The sequence below is a fragment of the Periplaneta americana genome, chromosome 5 (genome assembly GCF_040183065.1).
Source record: "Periplaneta americana isolate PAMFEO1 chromosome 5, P.americana_PAMFEO1_priV1, whole genome shotgun sequence".
Lineage (NCBI taxonomy): Eukaryota > Metazoa > Arthropoda > Insecta > Blattodea > Blattidae > Periplaneta > Periplaneta americana.
Genome location: NC_091121.1, coordinates 118,357,781 through 118,377,978, shown reverse-complemented (window position 1 = coordinate 118,377,978; position 20,198 = coordinate 118,357,781).

Here is a 20,198-nt window from a genome sequence, read left to right as displayed (position 1 = left end):
AAATTTACACTGTCACACGTTAAAAGTGTTAAAATTGTTTAAAAAGGTATTTACACGTTAAAAGTGTTAAAATTGTTTAAAAAGGTATTTACCTTTTTAAACAATTTTGACACTTTTAACGTGTGACAGTGTAAATTTTATGTTTATAAATGCTTTATTGAATTAAAAACTTAATGTTGGAATGATTTCCTAAACAGGAAAAACTATATTGTTACGTTCATATTTTTCTCTTTCTAAATTTGTGTCCTTCAGTTTTTTAATTCTTGGCAAATCAGGTATGTCAGATATCGAAAAATAATTATTCTAATAACAACAAATAAACTATGCTCAATCAGAAAATACTATTATTATTATTATTATTATTATTATTATTATTATTATTATTATTATTATTATTACTAGCTAAAATCACCCGGCGTTGCACGGGTTTTCCTTTCTGCTCCTGTTTTTAATTAAACTGCTTATTACATTTTCGGAAATCTCGGAAACCTAACTATAGACAACCAAAACGAATTGCCTTTACTAAGCTAAGATTTATTCTTTACTTAACGTCACTTACATGAATTGATGAACTCCTTAGCGAAATGTCTGCCAGCGTTAACTCAATTTAAAACAGTTGTAAATCAGGCACCGAAAAGAAAACATGTCATCATGTGCCTGACGTTCAAGGTTTTTTTTATTTATATATTTGTTTTTATTTATTTATTCTGATGTAGTTGAGGCCATTAGGCATTCTCTTCCACACCGCCAGAAATACAAATAAAATAATAGAAAAATCGAACTATGAACAAAGTAAAACCCAACAATAATATGATTCCTTTTCCTCTTTCTGATCAGTTTCAGAATCGAATCAATATGTACATATATAATTTAATTTATATTGGAAGATTTTTTACCCCTTGACCGCTGTACACCCACTTATATCATACCCAGTTTTTTTTCTTTAATATGACTTGGAAAATTATATCTCACAAATTCAGAACATATTATATTAATTCTTATTTTATACACAGAATACATATACAATATTAACTTGCAGTAAGTCATTTTTTTTACATAAAGACTAATATTCTGAGAGACGTATAGGCTTGACGGTATTTTAGAAATTAAGAGATTGTTATTTCCACAACCCATAACATGCTACATTTGCAACGTGATTAAACAGATAAAATTTCGCAGTAACATATTTTCGGACGTGAACAACAATATTTTGAGAGACGTATATTTTAGAATTAATACAATGCTATTGTCAGTCGGCTTATGTACATTCACATACTACATTAGCAACATGACAGAAATATCATTGAATTGCTTTTTGATATGTGTAAAATCTTTTTTTTTCCCCCACTCCTTTGTACAAAATATAGTCGAGGATGTGAAAAACACGCAGTTTTTAAGTAAATGTCTACAGCTTTGAGGTACTGTCCTTGAGCTTCATTTTAATATGGTCATTACAAATGCCAGTCGCACTGAATTGCAATTGCATTAAATAGAATGTTTATCATAGCAATACGTGAGATAAAAATATCTTATCCTTTCGTTTTTCCAGTTAATATTGCGACTTTATTACGTTTCGCATGGGTTCTTCACACCAATTCATGTTGGTGCATAATTTTGGTGGGTTAATATTTCGCAGTAGTACGTCTGGTTATTCAATATTAAATAAATTATGTGGTAGCAATCCTTGTAGTTTGAAAGAATTCTAGAATTCAGTTGCATAAAACTCAGCCTGCTCACTATCTACAACTGCATCGAAAAATTCATAATACGGTCATGGACTGCGTAAAGATATTTATTGTACGAATTATCTAGTTTTAGCCTTCATGATGTTTACCAACAATGTTATTCGTGTTATAATTTCCATGGCCTTGTGAAAGTCGATGTTGAATACAAAAGACAATAATAAAAAAACAATTGACTATAGAAGATAGCATTTTAATATTACATGTTTGGTCGTATTTATTTCTATTTTTTATATTTTAATTAATTTAACGTCCATTTGTACAATTTTAATATAGCCTATGTTTTTCTCCTGGTTATGAAGGTTAAATGTGCAAACTTTGGCACATATCGATCAAAGCGTGTAGATTTGTATAGAGAACATACATACCCACTTTCACTTTTACCATATATATTAAGATATCATTATAATTGTATGGTAACTTTGTTTGAGACAGCATAAATAAAATACTACGGGTATATTATTTATGTAGTAAAACTCCCTTTATGGCGGGTTAAAATAAAATAACGTATATAAAATAATGTAAATAAATTATAAAAAAAAGAGGAGTTGAGCTCAGGTTCGAACCTATGACCCCTTATACTACAATCACTCATCTTACCACTACGCTACAGAAAGCCATCTATTAAAATGCTTGAATTTAAGTATTCTGAATGTTTTACATTTGCTGTCTATTATGTTTGATTTTGAATTTATAAAAACTAAACAAATATGTGTTTTATGTCATTTTGTATTGCATATTATTGCCCATGGTACATTCAATCAAGAGATCGTACTTCATTTACGTAGTTTTATTTTAATACTATTTTATTTTATATTCCAATTATAATATGGCCGCTTTTACAACGGAAGAAGACGTGACTGGATGACGTCAATAAAAAAACAATTGATTGTAGAAGAGGCCATTTTAATATCATAAAGGCCTTTTTACGTTCTAATTTTTATTGTTTTCAATAATTTAACGTCCATCTGTCCAATTTTAATGTAGCCTATGTTCTTCTCTGGGTTATGAAGATTAAATGTGCAAACTTTGGCAAATATCGGTCAAAGTGTGTAGATTTGTATAGAGAACATACACACACACACACACACACATACATACATACATACATACATACATACATACATACATACATACATACATACATACATACATACATACATACATACATACATACATACATACATACATACATACATACATACATACATACATACATACCCACATTCACTTTTATATATTAAGATTATTATTATTATTATTATTATTATTATTATTATTATTATTATTATTATTATTATTATTATTTTCACTCATCACACTCACTGCTATTGTCATCTTCTGTCACCTCAACATTCTCCTCAATCTGATGACTTGCTTCTTTTTTTTTTTGGTTCTGGTTCATTTTGATTATTATTCATTTGTAAAACGAAATATTTAACCAATAACACTGACAATAACAACTAATATGGCGATGAAACAAAAGAAGACAATACTAATGCAATCTTCATGATATTTTCTAACAAGAACCGGAGAAGTTTGTGATTTGTCCGTCTTTTGCTAGAAAGACTTTGGAGTAATCCGCTTTTTGCAGAAACCTTACATTTTAAAACACTCATTTCAATGGCACAAATCCAGGTTTTGTAGAAACTTGTTATATCAACAGATGCCGCTTAAAATGAAGTGAAGAGAACTGTACTATACTCAAAATTGGAATTTTTGGACTTCTCCGGTTTTTGCTATCAACCCTTCAATTAATCTCACTCAAATGGTCTACAAATATAAAATGGTGGAGGTGAGCACATCTGTACCAAATCAATATGAAGGTTATTACTATGATGGTATTGATCGTGACATATAGTTGTTAATATTACAACTGTAAAATATAACATTACTGGTAAATGATAATAATAATAATAATAATAATAATAATAATAATAATAATAATAATAATAATTATAATTATAATTATAATAATCTATACTAATAATAAATCTGTAGCCGAAATTTTTCTGTTAATTTTCGATTTTCCAAAAATAATTGGTCCTAACATATATAATTAATCACCCTGAAACCGAAAATCGCTTTTTTGAAATTTTTGTTTGTATGTCTGTCTGTCTGTATGTTTGTTACCTTTTCACGCGATAATGGCTGAACCGATTTCGATGAAAATTGGAATATAAATTAAATACGATGTAACTTAGATTATAGGCTATATGGCATTCAAAATACGTCATTTAAAAAGGGGGTTATAAGGGGGCCTGAATTAAATGAATCGAAACATCTCGCTTATTATTGATCTTTGTGAAATATGTTACATAACAAAAGTTTCTTCAAAAATGATTTCTGATAAGTTTTGTTCTCTGAAAAAGTTTGATAAGACTGATATTTAATGAGATAAATGAGATTTAAAATTAAAATAACTGCCATCTAAGGCGGTGTATTGATGTAAAAAACAAATGACTTCATCTATAAGGGGCCTTGGACACAACAATCGAAAGCTATGAAACATAGCCTACAGACAATGTTTCTGTGCTTGTATGAAGTAATATCAGAAGCTAAATTAACCGATTTGTATAATTAATTATTATTTCATCATTGGAAAGTGTAGTTTCTCTGGATGGACATAATGCTATAATGTTATTACAGTAACTTGTGAGTGAATTGAGGACAGGTAAGATTAAAATAGCTTCTTATGCACAGAAAACTTGATAGGTTATTCTGTATATTCATTTCCTATATTTCTTATAATAATGTTTATGAACATATTCATTTTTATCTCAGAGAATTAACGAACAACGAGAGTGTATTGATTTAGTATGCAGTAATAGTACGTTAGCTTAGCAATCCATTATTTTATAATTCAAATTTTAACTATGCTCAATTGAATCGTGTTAAAATACATAAAATACATATGCAATAAGTGCAATGCAAAAAAATTGGGTAATGAGCCACGCAGATTATGTTGCGCTGTTGTAAAAGTTTTTCCTCCTGAGATTCAAGAGCTCCCACAACAAATTAAAAACTTTCTAATTCGAGTACATTCGTTATCAACACACTTTTTCATAATATAATATAATATAAACATAATAATAAATCTGTAGCCAAAATTGTTCTGTTAATTTTCGCTTTTCCAAAAATAATTGGTAATAACAATTAAGAAATACGTTAAAGGAATTGTCATTGCACCAAATGAGTGGTCTCTGGATCAAAATGATCGCATTTTAATATTTTAAATATAATTTAAATTAAGTAACATATTAAACGATTTATCCTTCTATCAAACACGAATGTTCCCTGGATCAAACGTCCTATTTTAATTATGTAATTACTTTATATTTATTTCTAACGGGTGCAGCGGAGCGCACGGGTACGGCTAGTAATAATAATATAGTAATAATATTAATAGAAATAGTAATTATAATATTAATAAGTTTAATGCCTACGAATAAATGGTTTTCGTGATTCTGTCCGGCCATCTGTCCACGCCCATAGAGCCAAAGTTATTTAAACGATTTTACTCATTTTTTATTAGTAGACCTGGGATATTTAAACTCTTAAAAAAATTGCATTTATTCGCAAAAATTTTATGTTTTATATATTTGCTTTTATAGGCATATCAGAAACGTACAGCAAACTTAGAATTAAGATAATGAAAACTAAACTTATGTATCCAAATAGCATATAATTATGCAAATTTGATTTCATTATAGGTTCTTTAGAAGGGGACAATAGTATTAGAATTAAATTAGGAGAAAGCTAACCTAAATTTAATTACATAAATTTGATTTTACGCATCTTAAATATCTTGGAGGAGAATAACAATCTTTGGATTAAAAAGGGAGGTAAGGGATTCGATGATATGTTGCGGGTTGCATCTGCCCATGCCACTAAGGAACAAAGATTTTTTGCAGGTTGCATAGGCGCACTCCCACTAAGCAGCAAGAGGCGCGTGGAGTATTACAGAAATGGTAACGAACGTTTCTTTTTCCACATAGATGTCCACTTAAACGTTCCATGTTAATAAAGAAAACTAAAATTACTGTATTCCCTACATTTAATTAAAATATTGATATATTATACATTGAAATATTAAGAATGTGTACCATAAAAATATGACATATTGACATATTGATTTATTGATATAGTTCACAGGTACAAAACTTAATAATATAACAAAAGATCTATAAACAAATGTAGTTCTACATACTAAATATACAATTTCCTAGACTCATTATTTTATCGCCAATCTCAATAATTGTGAAATTGAACAGTTACTTTATCAAAGAACACATCATTGCCAATACGCATCAACTCAAAGGCACAAATATATTCATACAAAATGACTTTGCAAAAGAAATTAGAGAGAAACGAAAGAAGTTAATTCCAATATTAAAAGAAGCTCGAGGGAAAGGATTTAGGGCAACTTTAGTTAAAGATAAAATGAAGATAAACGGAAACATAGTTAACGTAGAGTCCTTAAATAATCAAAACATTGAGGATTTATTCAGTTGCGGTAACAAGAACAGAAATAAGGAAATAGAGACTTGTGGAAATAGAGCATCATCTACACCACACGTAAACAGAAGAAGTGCATCACGAAACAGGAAGTCTAGAAACGTAGAGAGGACTAATAAGAATAGTAACTCATCAAGTGGGCAGAAGAAATCAGAAATAACAAATAGAAGAATTGATGAGCTTACGGGAGTGAATGATATTAGAGCATACCTAAGTAAACTAGAGAACACTGTTTTCACAGACCCCTTTAGAAGAAAGAAGAGTGAAGAAGGAAAACCTAGTATGGAAGAAGATGCTGGAACCAGTGTAGATGCTGTTTGGGGAACTGAGGCACAGACTGAGAGAACGACCAGTGAGGGTAGGCTGAGGTGCGCAAGTGAAAACTCAACAAGGAGAAGCGATTGTGGATCAACCGGCAAAGTCAGCGCAAGTGAAGAGCAATTTATAAGAATGCCACATGCCGTTGGTAGTCCGGGGTGCGCGAGAGGAAGGGCTACAATATGGAGGAACTGTGCGTTACCAACCGATGGAGTAGGAGAAGGTGACGAACAGTTATTAAGAGGTAAATTGACAAATAGAAACTCTATCAGAAATAAAGTAGATTCAATCAAAACTATAGATACTGAACGAAACTACCTACTAAGATATAGGCATCAGCAAAGACTAAATTTTCCTAAAATTAGAAACACTTATTATTAACCATAAAAATAATGAATATATTACAATTGGTAAACTAGTAAGGAACTAGGCTATATTTGTAACTTTTAAGTTGTAAGGAATTTTATTTATATTTTTCGATGGATATTGTAATGGATACGCTTTTTATTACATAATAATTGAAAATAAAAGTACCGGTATCCAATTTTTAAACAAACCGTTTAAAAATAATACAATGCATTATAAGCGATAAGGTAAGACTGTTAGTAGAATATTACTTTTACTTATTCAAACATCTATGATTCTTAATTCACTGGTCAACAATGAAAATGTTTCTTGCTCAAAAATAGCTAATTCTGATGTATTTCCACCTGCTGAATTCAAAAGTCACCATAAAAATGGCAGATTAGCTCTTGCTTTGGAGATAAAATGATATTTCATTTTTTAGAGTCAACATTTTCAGTTTGGGGGAAATTTGGGGGAAATTTTGTTTTGGGAGTAGGCACACCTGTCAAATAACAAAACACAAATGTTCTTCAGCTGATTGTAAGTTACAAACATAGATATTGTTGCTGTCACTATGAATTTCATATTGTTTCTGCTGTAATAATCAATGCAGAATTTTTGGTTCGGAAGTGTTTTTAAAGCGTAAAATTTGTAAAAATGCCACGAAAATTGTGTGTTTGAAGTAGAAAATGAAGACAGTGTGGAACAAGAAGAAGACCCCAACAAGCCTTCCACATCCCAGGACTCTGATTTTGAGGAAAAAAGATGATAAACCGCACAGACTGAGTCAAGCGGAATTGAGTGATCTCATTAGAGACATTTGCCCTGCCAAAGGAGAAGGCAGAAATTCTAAGGTCTAGACTACAGCAATGGAATCTTCTCGAACGTGATGTCAGGGTCTCACAGTACAGACAACGTCACAGGGATCTGCTTCCCTTTCTTGAGAAGAAAAACAATCTTGTTGTTTGCTGCGACCTTAATGACTTATGAAATGTTTGAATTTGAACCATGATCCAACTGAATGGAGACTATTCATAGACTCCTCCAAGCTTAGTTTGAAAGCTGTATTATTCACAATGGCAACCGTCTTCCTTCTATTCCTGTTGGTCATGGAGTTCACATGAAGGAGACTTATGCAAATATGACAGCCCTTTTCGACTCAATCGAATATCATGAACACAAATGGAAAAATCTGTGGTGATCTAAAACTCATTGCTGTATTCTTAGGAATGCAACTGAGGTACACAAAATATTGCTGCTTTTTATGTATGTGGAACAGCAGGTATAGGAAATCACATTATATTCAGGCAGACTGGCCTGCAAGAAATCATAACCCTAGCGAGAAAAATATTGAATAATTTCGAGGGAAAAATAGTTCCGGGGCCGGGTATCGAACCCGGGACCTTTGGTTAAACGTACCAACGCTCTCCCACTGAGCTACCCGGGAACTCTACCCGAAAAAAAAAATATTGGAGAAAAATATTGTTGCCGAGCCTCTCGTGGAACCAAAAGATGTTCTTCTTCCACCCCTGCATATTAAGCTGGGTTTGATAAAATATTTTGTCATAGGTATGAACCAAGAAGGACAGGCCTTTAAGTACGTAAGAGAGAAATTTTCGAAATTAAGTGATGCCAAAGTCAAGGAAGGTATTTTTGTCTGGCCACTAATTCGAGAACTTCTAAAGGATCCTGCATTTGACCAAGTTTTGGCGGGGAAAGGAAAAGAAGTTTGGGAAGCCTTCAAAGGAGTTATTCATGGATTTTTAGGCAACAAAAGAGATAACTACACTTAGTTAGTGACAGTGCTCCTGCAAAAATACCATCAACTCGGATGCAAAATGTCCCTTAAAATCCATTTTCTCCACTCCCACCTAGACTTTTTCCCTCCTAGTTGTGGAGCCTTCAGTGATGAACACGGAGGAAGGTTCCATCACGATATTTCTGTTATGGAACAAAGATATCAGTGCCGCTGGAATGAAACAATGCTTGCGGATTACTGCTGTCTTTGGGTAGGGATGCTACGGAACTCACTTACAAGAGGCAAGCTAAAAGACGACGATCTCATGAAGCCACACATGATTCTCTTCGGACCCAAACATCTGCCAGGTATTCTTCCATAAATTTAGAACCCTTAGAATGTAACTGCCATTTAAAAAAAAATTAAATGCACTTTCAATGTTGTTGGCATATGTAATTAAAATGTATCGTTTTCTCTTAATCCGTTAAACTGAAATACTTCCACCTATTGTGTATCACAGAAACTAGAGCTAAGAAAAATTTTTCATTGTCATATTCGTTTTTCTCAACCCAAAATTAGTAAGAATTGAGTCATGAAGTCCAAGAAACATTCAAAAAAAATTTTTTTTTTTGTTGGCCAGTGTTATAGACGTAAAATTATAGCCTTAAATTTACTGTAATGAATTTTTAGTGGATTATTTTATGATGCTTTACCAACTGCTGAGGTTATCTAGCGTCTGAATGATATGAAGGCAAAATGAGTCCAGGGTCCAACGCCGAAAGGTACCCAGCATTTGCTCTTAATGGGCTGAGGTAAATTCCAGAAAAAACCTCAACAAGGTAACTCGTCCCAAGTAGATAGGATTTGAATCCGCTCCACGGTCAGACGTACTAACCGTTACTCAACAACAGTGGCCTTAATGAATTTTAAAAATAATTATTGTTATTAAATTAATCTTCATTGCTTCCCCTGTTTCGAAAGCCACTCTACGCCACTGCTTTTTTTCGTATCTTAAGCCCTGCTAAATCAAATATTCGAAGACTGTAATAGGCAAAGTGGTACAGTATAATGTCTTTAATATCCACTAACTGCTTGAAATTTCATGTCAACCAGCAGGTTTAAACCACCACATGCAAGAAACTATTTTTCATCCTTCACTCATTAAAAAAGATTTATCATTAACCAACTATTTTTAACTAATGGCGGGTACTTGACTCTTTATTACTCACCTTCGTCCAGTTATGTGGATCAATTTACCGACAGAGGAGTTGCCCAGGGTGCGCCATAGGAGGCTGGTCTTCGCTACACCCACGATGTCATTTGTTGGGACGTCACAGATAACCGAAGCTCCCGGAGAAATCCCCTGTCTTACTTGGAATACGTGCTTGCCCAATAAAAGTTATAAATTAAATATAGGGGAAAAGGGGGCACATTTGAACACATGGCACATTAGGACATTGACTTTTTCACCTCAAAACATAATCTTCATTAAGTTGCTGATAGTGACAGCAGAAAGCAGCCCTTCTGATATGCTGGCTGCCATTTTCCTTCCATTTCATGTATTGGTGTGAACTCAATGGATGCACTTGTGTTGAAGTACTTAGAAATGTTTTTTTTCGAACTTCGTAAGGATATTCTGAACATTTCAGAGGTGAGTTTATTATATAATGTTAAAGCCCAATGAATTCACTTTTCGAAAATTATTGTAGATATCTAATATTTACTTCTTCCTTTTAATGAATGGTCATACTTGATAGGATCATGTGGGACATATTTGAACAGTTCTTTGGGGGAACATTTGAACAATGTTCAAACTGATCCACAACATTAATTTAAAAATACTGTGAAAAACATTTTAAAAGTTTGATATAACGAATTTATGGTTTTTAAGGTATAAAATACAATTATTCAAACATACATAAAGAAAAGAACAAGCATTAATTATCCAATGAAGTTATTCAGGAAGCAGCAAGGTCTTCCAGGGAAGGAAAACTCTCATTAAAAGCTGCATCTTCAAAGTATAAAATGTCTCACACGTCATTAGCATTAGTTTACCTAATGTAGTAGTTTAAGAGGAAAATACGGTTCGCGATACACGAGCCAGTAGGTGTTCAGCGAGGAGCAGGAGTCCGAATTAGTTAATTTCATTATTAAATGTAATAAGATTAATAATTATGACATGACTTACACAAATATACGTCAATTAGCATATGAACATCCTCGTCATTTATCTTGCAAGTATATCGTATCATGGGATAATAACAGAATTGCTGAAATTGAATGACTTTAGGCTTCATGAAGCTATGTGACAACTCAGAATGAGAAAACCTGAGAACACCAGTCTGCCAAGAGCTACATCCACAATGCCAGGTTTATGTGGAACTCTACAAGATATAGTAGCCATAGAAAAAATAACACCAAGGAATTTTTTTTCTATCGTAATATGCAACAAAGGAAACTAAAGTTCTCTATGTTGGACAAGTGGAAGAGGTAGATGTACAATGTCAGGTTTAAGTAGAGGTTTAAAAAATGTAGAACTTTACATATCCTAAAAGTGCAGAGTGCAGTAAGACAGAAGTGTATTGTCATGAAATTCACAGAACCGAAGAATTCAGGAGGAAGTGCTCGCACTATGACAGTGAAACACTTTGATGTGGATTGCAATAATGTAACCATAGAAGCATCCTTTACATTACATTTTTAGCGTCAATTAGTTCTTTAACAGATGATTTGCATATTGTTAAAAAGTGCTCTATACCTGTTCAATGGTACCCCATACATGGGACAGTTTTGAACATGTTACAAGAGTTTGTTCTGACTTAATTTACGCTTCAGATATATGTCATTTCGTAAATATAAAATTCTGAGGTGTTTATTAAGGTGTTTATTAAGCAATGTCTTATAATTCTGTGTCATTTAAAGTTCAAAAATTGTTAATGGATGTAAATAGAAAATTTAAATAAGAGACTTGTTCAAATGTGCCATCTTTCTACGGGTGATCGGACCCGAGTTTACAGGATTAAGAGACCAGCGCTCTAGCCACTACACCGCAGTAACGTCTCCCAACTAACTTAAAATAGACCCTTGTAGGGACTCATTAAGCATCATTTTAATAATTGTGACGCTTTATTTCGTGATATCAGGGTAGATTTATCCCAGAAACTGCAACATATTCATAATGCCTATGTTTGTTTCAGTTATAAAGTCAGCTATTACGATCACATTTCATCTTCTTTAGATACAATTTTTATGGCTCAGATTATACGAGAGGAGGCAGTTATTTTTATCATATACCGAATAGCCTGTTGCACACCTCAGTCCCCTATTACTTATTTGTTCGGTTCCACAATCTTTCTCGCTATCATAATTTAAATACTCGGTCACGGCCACGATAACACGCTAGAAATTCCATATCACACAAGTATGTATTTCTCATTTTTCACTGTTGCTACCTCTCGTCACTGCAATCCTCTGCCACCTGAAGACAAGGCCTGCCGAACTTTGATTTCTTTTAAATATAAATTACAAGAATATCTTATGTGCCTCATTAAAATTGTTTACAATTTACATTATCGGTATTTAAAATGTTGTGTATTATTATTATTATGATTATTATTATTATTATTATTATTATTATTATTATTATTATTATTATTATTATTATTGTGAGCTGTGTTTTCACAGGGTGACGTGAACCTAGTCCCGGGAAGAACGTTCGCTACAAATCGTCACGCTGTCGCTGCGAAGAAACATATGTGAATTTTTCACTAATGTCGTGAGGATCACTATGCTACTTTTTGCTAAAAAAAACACTGTAAAATTGAGCTTTGCGGTCGCTTAAACATATCAAAGAACCCGGAATGATAGTGTGAAGTTTATGTTAAAAATATGAACTGTCAAATGAACAAAACTTTAAACGAAACTTTCACAATAAAGTCAGAAGTCAGAACAAACGAGTGAATACCGCTCTTAAAATGAGTTTAAAATCGACAATGCACAATATTTAACAACATCTGCACTGCAGAAATGTCAAAACAACCTTTTCAATATGTTTCACAACAACTTAGATTTCATACTATGTCAGCTTTATTTTATTACAAGGTTGGTACTAGGCGGTTGGTCTCTCTATAATAAATATAGCATTGTTATATTTCGAACATGCCACAGCAAGGAGGGGTAGAAGGACTATGCCTTATGTCGATGTAGATTTTGTTACTCTGACAGTGAAAAATTAGAGGAGGGAAAACAATAATGGATAAAAAAAATACTCATATCTAAATATGTCATTTTTTCAAAAAGTTCAAGAGAGGGGGTTCAGACCCGGTAAACCCTCCTCCCCCCCCCTTGCGTACTCCCGTGTCAGAGGCAGAACAACTGTTTGTATACCTCTGATTCTGAAGTCTGATTAGTGTAATATGTAGCTAGCTAGTCGGTGATGTATGCAATAGAGGGGAAAAGGAATTGACCAACCTACCCCATTATCTCCTGGCGTAGTTGCCGCAAAATGTGATGCTTTGTTGATATCACTTGTGAGATTCAGACCTGTCTTCGGACAGTTGACAACAATATCTTATGATGAGATGCCGGACTTAACGCATTGTAAAGACTTAATGCAATGCACTCTTCTGTATTTATTTTTATTTTTTGTTTCTTATTTTTATTGTGTACACTTTATCCAATCGCATTTATTGTTTTTATTATCATAAATCGTATTTGCTTCTAATTTAACGCTATTATGTAAGTTACTTATTACACAATTTTTATTTTTATTATGTACATTTTATTCAATTGTCGGTTCTGGCTTTATTATATAAATCGTATTTGCTTCTAATTTAATGCTGATATGTATTACACAATTTTTATTTTTATTATGTACACTTTATTCAATAACATTTTGTCAGTTCTGGTTTTATTAGGGGAAAGTAGCCTAAATCGTACCGGCGCCGAAATCGTACCACTATTAATGTTGAGGAAAGTATTGCATGCAGGAACCATCTGGGGAATTTTTCATGAAATACAAATAGAAACTATCACTCGTTCAGTTTCCCGCCTTTCACCCAAGACGACAGCTGTAATAAATTGTAATTAATAGTAAGTTCTGATTCCTCATATAAGATTTTGTTACTATTTCGTACGCTTTTATTGAAACATTGAGTTAATTTAATGCTTGTCTTTTATTACATCTAACATATAAGATTGTTTGCATTATTTAAACGTTAAAAATAGTCACTGTAACAGTTTTGTTTACGTTATAATCTGAATAGTTTGCTAGGAGTGCTAGTTTCCTATATCGTACCTTTAAAAGGTTGCTTATATCGTACCAGTACGATTTTGGCGACATGAACAATTAACATTAGATGCATAATATTTTTAAATTTCAGAATAGATAATTCAAACCTACCAAGTCTTAAGCATTGTGCGTGAGACAAGGATTTGAGACTGATCTCACGCTCACATGTACGCGGGCTAAAATCTCACGCATTTGTGGATTTAAAAATTTTCAAACAAGACAGTATCCTTGAAGATGTATGGGAAAATGCTGAAGTCCAAGGTGAGGTGCAAGTAAGTCAGTGCATTTACCGAATGGATGTAATTTGGGAATATTTATCTCAGATGTCATCGTGCTAACCACACGATACCTCCATTCTGGTTGGATGATCGTCCACCTTTGCTTCGGCATGTGGGCGTGAGGGCAGCAGCCGGCTGGTCGATCTAGGCCCTTCACGGGGTGTAGCACCACGAATTATTATTATGTCAGATGAAACAAGCAAATGGAGAAGCAATGTACCTACAAGAAGCTATCTAAGGTTGCAAAATTGGTTTTGATAATTCGATATTCTAATGCTGACGAAGGACATGCTTTTTCTATGTTAAGGAAAAATAAAACAGCTTTTAAACCTTCATTTAACGTGGGTTCTACGTTATCCATTAAAATGGCCATCTCTGAGCTACGCCACACATTCGAACCACCTAAAGAAGTGATGGCTAATCTAAGAAAGCAACGCATCAGTGTAATAGAACACATTACAATAAAGAGTGAGATTACAATTAAGTGCAACATTTGGAATAGGTCTATATTAACTTATTTTGTGCTGTGTTGCTTTCCACAAAATTGATGAATGTTATATAAAAATAATTTGCATTACAAAAAATTGTGGTTTACTATTAATTAATTATGAAATAAATGGATATATAAAATAAATTTGTTGTCTTACTCATTTTCCTTGAATTTCACTCTTCGTCACCAGTGATCTCACTCAGTTACCATGGGGACCCTTGGAAGCTCTGGATAATGGGCAAATGACAATACGGAAAATGGAAACCAAGTGATTTACTAAAGACACTGGATGAATTTAGATTCGGAACAGTGGGAGTGAATGAGTGTTGCCGTAAGTACGAAATTACAAAACAGACTTTCAAGCGACATTTGATGGACAAGGTGAAGAGAGGTCTGAAACGTCCTGCAAATGGATTCGTCAACGAGAAGAATACAGCTTTTCCACTGGAAATAGAAGACGAATTGGTCCAACATATTCTTTCTGAACTTACTATAACAGACGTAAGGAAGCTTGCCTCTGTTGTAGTTCTTAATTTGAAAATTGTGTGTATATTATACAAATGGGTACGATTTAAGCAACCTCTGGGTACGATTTAGAAAACTGGGCGCATAAATCGTACCGCTCGCAGAGTTTTAAATAATGCCTTTTAAAAATATATGATAATTATTTTAAAATTCTGAAAAAAATGTATTTTGTGTCCCATGGTACTGTCCGAATATCTAACAATACATGTAATTAAAATAAAGAGAGACTGAAAAGTGGTACGATGTAGGCAACTTTCCCCTATGTGAATCGTATTTGCCTGTAACTTAACACCAATATGTTTATCTTTATTTTTTACTAGCCGTACCCGTGTACTCCGCTGCACCCGTTAGAAATAAATATAAAGCAATTACATAATTAAAATAGGACATTTGATCCAGGGAACATTCGTGTTTAATATGTTACTTAATTTAAATTGTATTTAAATAATTAAAATCCGATCATTTTGGTCCAGAGACCATTCATTTGGTGCAATGACAATTCCTTCAACATGTTTCTTAATTGTTATTACATACAACCGTAGTTTAATGAATATTGAAATCATTTAGATTTAATGTGTATACTTTATATTACTTGCTATATGTTTCCATTGAATTACGGTAATAACTTAATTTTAACCCTTGCTTTCTACGTCTTCAGTAAATGGTGCTTGTCCCACTATGGTTCTGAACCCTTCAAATAACTTAAATAATGATACAGCATATATAGTGATATGTAATTATTCACGAGAGGAAGAAGATGATGAGCAAGAACTGAAGAAATAACGCGAGAAAAGGAGAAAGCATATTTCTTTCTTTCGAAAATGTAAGAATTCACGATCTCCTATGTACCATTGCACAGTGGGCCAGAATCGACTCAAAATGGGACAAAATTATTTTATGTCTCTATTGTTTTCTTGGATGCATAAAATCAATAGTTATTCAATAGTTTTCACTTTTTCTTTAAGTTAAAAGCACTTTCACAACATAATAGTTTTTTATTCCTGATTCCTCATCATTACATTTTCATTACTGACATTTTCTTCATGAACGGCACTTTCTTCTTCTTCCTCACTAGAGTCTTTCTATAGCTGTAATCCTTCCTTCCACAAGGGGGTTTTGTGTTTTTGTGTGACTTTCTGATATTTGAAATGAGAGGATCGGAAGATATGAGAAGGTTGTTGACTAAATCTGTCATTGTATTTTTACGAGAATTTTTCCTTGTGTGGGGATCTCGATATATTATTTTAATATCTTTATTATGAGCCTCCTGAGCCTCCTCAGATAACTGTGCAATTGGAAGCAGAGCTGAGTTAATAATCTGAGAACCATGGATAAGAATTTTGTGTACGCTAGCTGGGAGGTTAAACTAGGGATACTTCTGAATGAACAATTTTGCATTTTCTAGCGCATATTGAATGAAAGAATCAATTTTAATGTCTCTTACACTAGAAATTACTCGAAGAACAACTGCAAAACATATAATTAAGTCTTTATCTATCCCGGTTATGGATATGTTAATTCGGGATTTGAGAAGAATCTTCTAGCAGTACTCCCGCTGTTTGAGGTTCCACTCTCTCCTGGTTTAGGTTTGTCCACAAGAAGTCCCATCTCATTTGGAAACCGACTCTGAATTTCTTCCTTTCTCCTTTTCATAAATTCGTCTGGCTGTATGATCTAACAGTCCTGTAACTTCACTTCTGCACTTATTTCTGTCAGAGTAATATCACATGGACAGCAATGCAGCTTTGCTTCTCGAACTTCATTGTACGCTGGATATAAATCTACATTTCTACATTTTGCATGTAGTCTCAATAAAGTGTACTCGTACTTAGATTATTTCGCATCCATTATCAGGGCTAAAACGTCATCACCACTATATTTTGCAACATTTTTGCAGGAACCACTATGCTCGTTATATGCAGTTGGAATTTTTGCCGCACGGATTGGTGTACTTACAGCATTTTCCATTAGTTTAGCTGCTTCTTTTTACCAGAAGACTTCAGACTTATCTGAGTAGCAAGAGCAAGCGCAGCAGGATCAGCAGCTTCTCTGAGATGTTCAGTTTTCCTCCTCTTGGTCTTCTGAGATGATTCAGAGAACAATTTTCTTGGATGACCAGAATGACTATACAACTATGAACATCCAGCCACATGTTCAACATGAAATTTATTACATGGGTGCAGCTTAAATTCTTGATCCAATGAACTGCCATATTTTTCTTCCTATTTATTTTTCATTCTGTAGCAATTCTGCTATCTTTTATTCAAATTACTGCAGAATGAACTATTTTTTTCTTTAGTTCTGAAGAAAAGTCTTGTTGACAATTTTCACGTAATCCTAATTACGAAATAACAAACTCATGAACAGCTGTCTTATTATTATTTTGTAGCAAGGCTTCCATGATTTCACAGTGTAAAAAACAGCGGTCATCTGGAATAGTAATGAATAATACTGTACGTAGGTATCTGAATTTTCGCACATTAAACAGAAAAGTGCAAGTAGCTGCAGCTGAATACGACTTTCCTGCAATCTATAGGGTCTGTTTAAATCATCGACACAAAAGTTTTCGTAACACCGAGTGACACGCACTTTATAACGCTTTTCAAATATTGAAAACTAAAATATATTAGCTTAAATTGCGTTCCTCCGAGTTATCACAAATATTTACACTCTATATAAACCAATTCAAAATTACATGTACTCCTAATAAAGCCTACCCTTTGCCCTAACATTCTCAGCCATTGTTATTTCTTCATTCACGAATGTGACCACGTAACACACACCACTGTCTCAAGCGCACGGACTAGGACTGACTGGTGCGCTATCGCATGGTTACAATAGCTCTCTTTCAAGGCTGTAGCCACAGTTGTTAAAACATGTTATCAATTATGCATCATGAGTTTAGTGCTCACCAGGATCCCTACTATGAGTATATACTGTCAAAAGTATTGTAAAAAAAAAGTTCATTTTTTCAATTTTGTCCCATTTTTTACTCAGTCTGGCCCACTGTGCATTGCCATGGAATGAATAAATGTGTTTTTTTTCTTCCTACTCAAAAATTTTATATTTTGCACATAGGAGTTATTGTAGGAACAACAACGCTATAATCTGAGACGGCAGTGAAAATGTATTATATTGTTATTTTAGAAGTCTTGTATATCCTTAAATATCAGTCCTATCAAAATTTTGCATGGAATAAAACTTATCGAAAATAATTTTAAAAAAACTTTTGTAATGTAACATTTTTCACAAAAAGCAATAATAAGCGAGATATTTCGATTTATTTAATTCAGGCCCCTTTAAATAAAGTATTTTGAATGCCACATATCCTAAAATCTAAGTTACATCGAACTTAATTTATATTTCAATTTTCATCCACATCCGTTCCGCCATTATCGTGTGAAAAGGTAACAAACATCCAAACAGACAGACAGACAGACAGACATACAAACAAGAATTTCAAAAAAGCGATTTTCGGTCTCAGGATGAATAATTATACATATTAACACCAATTATTTTTGGGAAAGCGAAAATTACCACAAAAATTTCGGTTACATATTTATTATTAGTATATATTATATTATATTATATTATATTATATTATATTATATTATATTATATTATATAAAAAGTGTGTTGATAACGGCTGTACTCCAATAAGTAAGCTTCTTATTTGTTGTGGGGGCTCTTGAATCTCAGGAGGAACAACTTTTACAATAGCGCAAAATAATCTGCTTGGCTCATTACCTAATTTTTTTGCATTGCATTTATTGCATATGTATTTTATGTATTTTAACACGATTCAATTGAGCATAGTTAAAATTTGGATTATAAAATAATGGAATGCTAAGCTAGCATACTATTACTGCATACTAAATCAATACACTCTCGTTGTTCGTTAATTCTCTCAGATGAAAATAAATGTGTACATAAACATTATTTTAAGAAATACAGGAAACGAATATACAGAATAGCCTATCAAGTTTTCTGTGTATAAGAAACTATTTTAATCTTACCTCTCAGTTCACTCAGAAGTTACTATAATAACATAGCATTATGTCCATCTAGAGAAACTACACTTTTCGATGGTGAAATAATATATAATTATACAAATGGTTAATTAGCTTTCGATATTACTTCATACAAACCCAGAAACATTCCCTGTAGGCTATGTTTGATATCTTTCGTTTGTTGTTGTCCAAGACCCCTTATAGACGAAGTCGTTTGTTTTTATTTCATTACAGCCCCTTAAGATGGCTTGTTATTTTAATTTTAAAACTAATTTATCTCATTAAATATCAGTCCTATCAAAATTTTGCATAGAATAAAACTTATCGGAAATTATTTCTAAAGAAACGTTTGTTATGTAACATTTTTCATGAAAATTAATAACAAGGGAGATATTTAGATTTATTTAATTCAAGCCTCCTTATAACCTCCCTTTTAAATAAAATATTTTGAATGCCATATAGCCTAAATTCTAAGTTACAACGAACTTAATTTATATTCCAATTTTCATTATCGCGTGAAAAGGTAACAAACATCCAGACAGACAGACAGACATACAAACAAAAATTTCAAAAAAGCGATTTTCGGTTTCAGGGTGGTTAATTATATATGTTAGGACTAATTATTTTTGGAAAATCTAAAATTACCAGAAAAATTTCGGCTACAGATTTATTATTAGTATAGATTGTGTAGAGTTTATTGAATTGGTTGGTTTCCGGTGTTATTATGTGAATCCTTTTGCTTCTGATTTAACACTAGTATGTATGTATGTATGTATGTATGTATGTATGTATGTATGTATGTATGTATGTATGTATGTATGTATGTATGTATGTATGTATGTATGTATGTATGTATGTATGTATGTATGTATGTATGTATGTATGTATGTATGTATGTATGTATGTATGTATGTGTTTATTTTTGTTTTATTGTGTACATTTTT